At 39.4% G+C, this 9548-nt stretch overlaps 1 long non-coding RNA gene across 1 annotated transcript; it reads right to left on the reverse strand.

Annotated features, from left to right (window-relative positions):
• Positions 1 to 290: 290 nt before the first annotated feature.
• Positions 291 to 9017, reverse strand: LOC123645214. The gene is made up of 3 exons (XR_006737446.1): positions 8930 to 9017; positions 2054 to 2163; positions 291 to 334 (listed from the first exon to the last, which is right to left on the reverse strand). It is a non-coding gene; the product is annotated as an uncharacterized LOC123645214 (long non-coding RNA).
• Positions 9018 to 9548: the final 531 nt, after the last annotated feature.

Raw genomic sequence — 9548 nt, forward strand, 5'->3', positions numbered from 1 at the left:
GTTTACCCTTCAGCATCACCCAAGAACGCTTATTAAAGACACAGATTCCCTGAGTGACACGTAGCGATTGTGACTGATAGATCTGAGGGGAGGGGGCAGTGGGACGAGGGGGTGGGGCTGGAAAAGCTATTACGGACAAACGCCCTCGGTGAATCCGATGCATTCCTCCAAGCCAACATCCTAACATTCTTCGACTCCTGGTAATTGAACGTACAAAGCATTACAAGTATGTTATAATAAAAACAGAAACAAGATCTACCTGTTTAATCAAACATTACTGGGTGGGGTGTCTTTGATGTTTTAACTGCCACTTGCTCCACAGGTCAGCACAACTCTGGGTGAGAAACACAAAATTTACCTTATTGTTGTACACATGTACATCAGATTCACACAAACATGGTGAAGTCTTACAAAAAGTGATTTAAAAGTAACGAAATGAGCTTTTATGACTTTGGAAGTTAGAGGGAAATTCTGAGATCTGAGTATTGCCACATCCGCTGAAAGACAACCAATAATTTTTCAGTCTAATTTGTGAACATGAGCAATTTTTGTTTTACCTTCTCTGTCCCCTATTACAATGGAAGGACATCAGAATTGCAGCATTTTATTTCTGAACTTATAAAGTAATTCAAACAAGAGTAGCAGGTTTCTCCCATCTCTGCCATTGTGATTTCACAATTACCTACCAGTCTCAAAAGATAATTTGTCAAGAAAATGGAAGAATCATTAGCTTTAGAAATATCTCTCTAGTAGATATTTCATTTTCGTAAGGGAATAGATAAGGCTATTTCCCATTCAGAACAATCACCTTCATGCACTAAACTAATCATCCTCTGAAAAAGAAATAATTCTCAAAATAGTTATGCGTTTAAATTGAGCTACCCTATAGAGGCAGGCTACAAAACATTAAAAAGAAGCTACAAGCAACCTCAGACCTACCTTTTTGGGTAGAGTTTATAATTAGGTAATAACTAACTTAAACTGAGGTATATAATTGTCTTAATGGACAAGTAGATCTACCTGTCAAAACAACTCATTATTCTTTCTTTTCAGTCTGTGTTCTTGTTAGGAAATTCTCTGCTAGATGTTAGTATTCTTTTTCTACCCAAAGACTTTACCCAGGAAAATCCACGTTCCCTGCTCCCAGCTATAGGGCCTGCCAGAGTGCTGTGCCGACACAGGGCTCACCGGAGGATCAAGCCTTCTGGGGGCCGGGCAGTGGGTGCTGATCTGCTGACTATGCCTGAAAGATCCACAAAGCTGTGCCCATGAGGGAAGGCCTGAGGCTGCTAGAGAAGCTCTGCCACCCCCAGATTTGGGGCTGGAGGGCTATCTGTACCTGCTGCGTCCTCGCCTAGTATCTGGTAACTGGCAGCTTCATTAACACCTACCAGTGCTGAGGCTTGGCTTCCTCTTGAACTGTTTCTCGTTCCTCACTCAGACTTGGCGCCTTCTCCTGTGCTAACCCTGGCCGTATCTGCCCCTGCCCCTGCCCAAGCTCTGCTTTTGTTTCTTGAACTAGCTGGAGCAGCAATGGATTGGGCCATTCCATTGATACCTCATGCTCATCCACTTCCTGTTCCCAGTTGCCCAACTTTCAAAGCAACTGATACAGAAGAAAGGCTCTGTTACAAATTTTTTAAAAAGCAAATTTTTATCTACAAACTTTTTAAACACTATTGCATTAAAAAAGGACAAGAAGGGGAAAAAAACAAAATTCAGTATAAACAATTCAAAAAACAAGTTAAACCACCCATACATAATGAAAGTTTACCCAGTATATCCTACAAAGTTTATTCCCATATTCAGAATTATTTGTTAGGGGTAACCACCATGAAGTTAGTGCTATGTTGGAGATGATGACAGGCTGATTCTCCAAAGAATAGGATGAATTTACCTTCCTTCCACATGCACTGAGGGCTGGGGTTTGGCCTCCTAACCACAGCCTCCCAGCATTTGATCCCCACAAACCCAGTTCTGGTTCCCTTCCTCTCCCTGTCCTGGACGTAGCAGTTCTTAGCCTCTGGGCTGCCCCATATCCCTGCTCTCCTACCTGGTGCTGTCTCCTCATACAGACTTCACAGTTCTTCACCTTCCTTCCACGGACACTCTCTAGACTGGATCTTCTTCTAGTAGCCTTGCAGATTTTTGGTGAGAAGTAACCTGTTGCAGCAGTAAATGTAAGCGTTTGGAATAATTCTCTAGTCACTAACATAAATTATATGGAGTAAGGTTTAAACAAACACAGTAATTTATTGTTCATTTCTCATTAAGATTTTTATGCTATATTCAACAAACTAGGAATAGAAGGAAATTTCCCCAACCCGACAAAGGTCATCTATGAAAACGTATAGCGAACATCATACTTAATGATCAAAGGCTATATTATCTCCCTTTAATATCAGGAATAAGACAGAGATGTTCACTCTACCTACTTCTACCCAACATTTTAAGATTTAAGCCAGGACAATTGCGCAAGAAAAGAACCAAAAGACATCCAGATTGGAAAGGAAGAAGTAAAACTATATTTGCAGATGACAAAATCTTGTATGTAGAAAATTCCAACATATCCACTCAAAAACTATTAGAATAAATAAGTTCAGCAGGATTGCTGGATATATGGACAATATACAAAAAAACAATTGTATTTCTGAGCAATAGCAAAGGAAAAATCAAAAACAAAACTAAGAAAAGAAATTATTTAAAATAACATCAAGAATAAAATACATAAGAAAAAGTTTAACAAAAAGTGCAAAACATATTCACTGAAAACTGAAAAACATCACTGAAGGAAATTAAACGAGACCTGAAGACATGGAAAGATATTCATGTTTATGGATTGAGAGACATCATAGTGTTAAGATGGCAAATTGATCTGTAGATTTAATGCAATCCCAATCAAAACCCCAGCTGGCTTCTTTGCAAATTTGACAAACTAATCATAAATTCATATGGAAATTCAAGGGACTCCAAACAGTCAAAATAATGTTGAAAATGAACAAGTTGCATGACTCACACTTCCCAATTTCAAAACTTACTAGAAAGCTACAGGGATCAAGACAATGTGGGGCTGACATAAAACTAGACATATAGACAAATGGAGTTGGAACCCCAGAAATAAACCCGACATTTACAGTTAATTGATTTTCAGCAAGGATGCCAAGATAATTCAATAGGGGAAAAATAGTCTTTTCAATGATTGCTCTGGAATAATTGAATATCCATATGCAGAACAATGAAGAAGTTGTATCCCCACTTCACACCAAAAATTAACTCAAAAGAGATCAAAAACCTAATGTAAGAGCTAAAACTGCAAACGTATCAGAAAAAAAGCATAGATTTAAATTTCAGTAACCTTGGACTTAGGTAATGATTTTTTGTATATGACATCAAAAGCACAAACAACAAAAGAAAAGATAGATAAATTGGACATTATCAACATTAAACACTTTTGTGCTACAAGGAAACTTATCAAAAAATGAAAAAGATAAAGAATCAGAGAAGAATTGGAGAAAAGTTTGCAAACTGTATTTCTGTAATGCCCTTGTATCTAAAATATATCAAGAACTCCAACAATTCAATAATAAAAAAGACAAATAATCCAATTTTAAGCATGGGCAAAGGATCTGAGTAGACATTTCTCCAAAGAAGGTATACAAATGGTGAATAAGTACATGAAAAAATGCTCAAAATCATTAGCCATTAATAAAATGCAAATAAAAACCAAAATGAGAGACAACTTCACACCCACTAGGAAGGCTATAATCAAAAAGATGTAAGAACAAGTGTTGGCGAAGCTGTGAAGTTGTGACCCTCATACACTGCTGGTGGCAATGTAAAATGGTGTAGCCACTTAGGAGAACAGTCTGGCAGTTTCTCAGAAAGTTAAACATAGAGTTACTTTATGGTCCAGCTATTCAACTCTTAGGCATATACCCAAAAGAAATGAAAACATATATCCAATTTAGTACTGAGTAAACATGGTATTTATTTTTCCATTCTTGCGATACTTCACTTAGAAGAATGGTCTCCAGTTCCATCTAGGTTGTTACAAAAGATACTAGATCACCATTTTTTATGGCTGAGTAGTACTCCATGGTATCCGTATACCCCACTTTATTAATCCACTCATGTAGTGATAGGCACTTGGATTGTTTCCACACCTTTGCAATTGTGAATTGTGCTGCTATAAACATTCAAGTGCAAGTGTCTTTTTTATAAAATGTCTTTTTTTCCTTTGGGTAAATACCTAGTAGTGGGATTGCTTGATCAAATGGTAAGCCTACTTTTAGTTTGTAACCAAAACATGTGTACCCATGTAATATTCTGAAATTTAAAAAAAGAAAAAATATTGTTTATTTAATGTGAAAAAATATATATATCCACACAAAAACTTGTACACAGTGTTATGTTATCAGCATTGTGCATAATATCTAAAAAGTAGAAATGACCCCAATGTCTGTGAACAGATCAAAAGGTAATTTATTATATGACACATTCACATATAAATTATTATTCAGCAATAAAAACAGATGAAGTATTGATACACACTAAACTGTGGGCAAACCTTGAAAACATTGCATTCAGTAAAAAAGCCCGGCCACAAAAGAGCAAACAGTGTAAAGTTCCATTTATATGAAATGCCCAGAATCAGCAAATCTACTGAGACAGAAAGTAGATGAATTGTCACCTAGGACTGCTGGAGGTAGAGGGACTGGAGCATGGGGGTGATGGCTAAAAGTTTCTTTTCGGGGTGAAGAAAATGTTGTAGAATTTATTGCAATGCTGGATGCACAATTCTGTGCATATACTAGAAGTTATTGAAATGTACACTTTAAATAGGTTAGTTGTATGGTATGTGAATTATATCTCAATAAAATTGTTGTTTAAAAAAATATTTTAAGGATAGAGAGTCCAGGTAAGAAAACTGTCTAATGATTAAATAAAGTGTTAAACTACTGATCCTGGTAGTGGATTAAGTTAGATTTCCCCATCTCCTTATGAATCAGAGACAGAGTGTTGAAACTAAGTAAAGATATTGAAAATAGGAGAAGGTGTGAAACAGATAAAATAGGCCTTGCTTTTCTTCAGTTATAACAAGAAACCAATAATACCAAAAGTAAAGAATATTTGGTCTCTGCGTGAAAACAAAACTTTACTAATAATTCTTTGTTGTTGACATTTACATGATGCCAAGATTCTCTGGTCTAAAAGCAAAGTTTACAGGTAAATTGTCTCAGTATGTGAAAGGAGGATATTATTTAAATTTTTATAAATGCAATAAGCTTCCAAACTAAATTTCTGAAATGAGGTTAAGAAAAACAGAGCTTATTAAAAATCCACACAGGAGTCCGATCGCCAGGAAGAAGAATGTACACCAATCTGTTCCTTTCTGTTTCTTCCCGTTTAACACATCCCAAATCTCATTTTGTCTTGTCTCCTGTGCAAACAGCTAAAAACAGTCCTCTGCTAATAGCCGAATTGAATTCTGGCTCTTTGCAAAAGCATGCCACCCTAGACAGGGCGACTCTCCGGACTGCACCATTGGAGAAACGATTGAACCGGATGGAACTAAGAACGCAGGCTGTGATACTCTTCTGACATTGACCATAACCAATTGATTAAAAATGTTCAATTCATTCATGTAATTGTACTAACATCCACCCATAACACTTGGTAAGTAATATAAATGAATGTAAGGATATCAAGGGAGACCTAGTCAAAGGCCCTGTCAATCAAAGTCTCAAGTTCAACACACACATCAAAGAAGTAGAAGAGATCCGTCATCTTAGTGAACATTGCAGCAACTTTTCCTCAGCCTCAGTTTCCTCTGTGCCTCAGAGTTTGTTTTGCTAATACTTGCCACACATATGCCCAGTTCTGAGCAAAACCTGACAAAGGCAGGAAGCCTTACTTTCTAACACAGCCTGAATATTCTTTGCTGCAACCACACCTAACAGGCTCTGAGCCATGAAGACAGGATCCATCCATGAATGACCATCCCTGTCTCCTGCTTGTCTCTGATGCTGGCTCAGTGCAGAGATGAGCTGCATATACTGTGCCTGAGTGTCCCTTAACTGCTTCCCAGGCACCATACCTAGTTCAGCTGCCCCTGTCCGGGCCTTCCTGGCGTAGGAAATCTGGTAGTCTGCCCAGCTCCTCCCAGCTCTCTTCTCCTGCACTGGGTCCTGGTCTCACTGCACTAATGAGCATGTCTCCTGGCATCTGCCGTCTTGCCTGAGTTCATAATTGAATGGGGGTGTGGCATTGTCTTCGCTCTGCCCCATCTGTTGGTTTGATCTTCTTTAAAATGATAGTTTCTTGAATAAGCCTGAGTTTGCTACACCCTCAGACCTCTCTCTTTCCCTTAATGGACACCAGCTTCAGCTCAGTTCTCCCTCGAAAGACAGGATGCTCTGTGCACCTTGTTTCTTCCCTGTGTCTTTCCAATATTCTCTTACTTCTCTTCGTCTGTCGAGATGTTGGTGATGTAGCATAACATAAAAGAAAAGAACCAAGCTTTGAGGTCAGCTAGAATTACCTCTGCTCAAATTTTGAGCTCTACTCCTGTACATCCTTAGCAATTCTGAGCCTCGGTCATATTTTAATCAGTACAATAGGTATCATAGTTGGTCCTGTAAGTCAAAGGGCACAGAAAGACCTAGCACAGTACTTAGCACATCTTAGAATCCCTCCCACTTTGGGATGGATTGCTTGCTAACTCCTAATGTCTGTGGCCAGGTCCTTGCTATACCTGGCTTTGTCTCCTTGCTAGAGTTCCTGCCATTTCCTTAAAGAACAACTGGTAACTCCCACTCTTCTGTAAGCATTTACACTACCCTATGGGAATGTCTACTTATAAGCCATTAGCTCTCTGAACTTAACCAACCAGCATGGAAGACCATTGGTATTCTTTAACTTTTTTTTTTGGAAATAATTTTAGACTTAATAGAAAAGTTGAAAAAAAATGGTACAGAGAGTTCCTGTGATTGTGTTATGTTGTACTGCAGAAGGGATTTGACAGCTTTAATTAAGGTTCCCTATCAGCTGATTTGGGATTAGTCAAAGGAGACATTATCTGGGGTGAGCCTGAACTAATAAAATGAGGCCTCCAAAGAGAGAGGGGAGCAATTCAAAGTGGGAGAGATCCCCCGGCAGCCTTGAAGGAGCTACTGCAGGTGTGGAGGAGGCACCGGACTGGGCCCGGACAGTGGGGCTGAGAGGCCCTGGATGGCAGCCAACACAAACGCGGGGCCCCAGGTCCACAGCACCAGGATACTGACAATCTGAGCGTGGAAGAGAACCCTGAGCTGCAAATGACAACTCAACCTGCCGGCACCTTGATTTCACCCTGTGAACCTCCGAGCAGAGGACCCTTCCTGGAGTCCTGGCCCATGGAAACAGTGACAACAAATAGACATTGGGCCAAGCCACAGAGTTTGTGATAACTTGTCACACAGCAAGAGAAAACCAACGCACGCACTGTCTGTTCCTTTGCAATTAATAAATGTCTGGGGGAAAATTATTTGACGCTATTCAAATATCCTTTTTCTCCACAAATTTTTGCCCACTAATTTTAGCCTCTGTTATTGTATCTTGAGTGCAACAAAGACGCCGGTGCTGTTCTAGTGTTCAGTTTCTATTTATATCATTCTCCTTACACTTAAAAATTCTTTAGTGATGTAATGTTGTCGTTCTCTCCATTTATTGATCTGAGATCATTGGTTTTTGCTACGCAAAAAATGATATAACAGTGGAAAAGGAGGCAAACTGAGTTAGAAGGTCATTTCTTGGAGAAGAGTTTACCAATTATAAAGATAAATATAAGCCAATTCATGTTTAACTATTAGAAATAGCCAGATACACTTCTTATGAGTGCACACTCTTAACAGCTTTCAAAACAAATGTCCAAGATACATTGAAAAATGTTGCCCGGCCCTGTCTTTGCAGCTTCACATATTGGACTAAAATATTAAAATAGGTTAACCAAACTACAGTTAGCTTTCCAAATCCAAGGTAAAATTAGGAGTCCAGTCTTTGTTTCTTGAAAAAAATGATACATTTTCCACCTATCACCTAGTTTACTTACCATTTTTGTTTTACTATATTCAATTTAATATAATGTAACAAATTTTCTATAAAAATAGAAAGATACAGAGAGAGACACACAGAAAGAGTGTATGTGGATAGACAGATAGATCGGATAGATAGCTTGGATATAGACAGACAGTCCTCAATCTTGGCATTATTGACATTTTGAGCCAGACAGTTCTTTACTATGGGGAACTAACTGCTCTGTGCATTGTAGGATGTTTGCAGCATCTCTAGCCTCTAGTCACCAGATGCCAGTAGCACCTCCCAGTTGTGACAACCAAAAATGTTTTCAGACATTGACAAATGTCTCCTGGGGAGGGTGAGGGGAACAAAATCACTCCTGGTTGAGACCCGCTGAGATAGACAGATGGATGGTAGGTAGGTGGAGCGAGTGAGCTAGCTAGGTGATAGAAATGGAGATATTTGCTCACTCCTCCGGCTTGTTAACTTATGAAATCCTCGGACTTGCCCATCATTTTACGCAGTCCTGCCAAAGCAGGTCCCTTATCAATGTGACCAGTGTGCGAGGGTTCTGCTGTCACGAGACAGTATGGGATCCGGCCTCTGCAAAGCTGAACGAGAAGTAATTTAAATTGTTAAGAAAGGTACGAAATTAAGGGCTGCCAAGGGGCAATTAAGATAATAAAGGCAACTGAGTAATTCAGCTAAATAAAGATCCAATTGCTGCAAAAGCAAAACAGAAGAGCACCCTACAAACAAACAACCACTAACATTAAACACAAAATGATTATGGCTGACTAGTAACTCTGTGGCAAATCAGCATTCTGATACACAATTAAGAAAACGGTAAATGGAGGACAACAGTGGGACTCACTTGATAGAAGCACACAAGGCCAGTGTTTCCCCTGGGCAGAAGCCCTGGACCGGGAGCCAGGAGGCTGGCTCCGTGGCCTGGTTGTGCCATTGGTTGGCAAATTTAAGCAAGCTACTTTTTCAGTGTTGTCAAATCTACTAAGGAGGTTGGGTTAGATAATCTTTATTGGTTTTCTTTTGTTGTTGTTTGTTTGTTTTTTACGTCTCTAAAATTCTGATTTTAGGTTAAAATGAAACAGTTATGTTTGAAAATATAGAAGAGCTGGACACTTGCCTTCCTTAATTCCAACTAAGAGCAAAGTTACTCCTCTTTCTAGCTCCTCAGCTTCTCAAAAGGAAGTGCCTCGATGCACTTGCTGAACAAGTTCACGTGTGAAAATGAGCACTGATGATACTGATACGGAAGCTGCAGAACCAGGACCATTTAGCTGCCTATTTGAGCAAAAGAAACTGCTGGAGTAAACTGTGTGAATAATTAAAAAAAGAAACAGTCACAGCAAACTCTGCTAACTGGGCTCTGTAGCGCTCCAGTCTGAGACGACGACAGGGTTAATCAGAGCAGTCAGGAGGCAGGTCAAAGCTGGCAGCCACACGTCTCCTCTGCCCGCCAGTGGCTCTGG

Source organism: Lemur catta, chromosome 9, assembly GCF_020740605.2.
Source record: "Lemur catta isolate mLemCat1 chromosome 9, mLemCat1.pri, whole genome shotgun sequence".
NCBI classification, from domain to species: Eukaryota; Metazoa; Chordata; class Mammalia; order Primates; family Lemuridae; genus Lemur; species Lemur catta.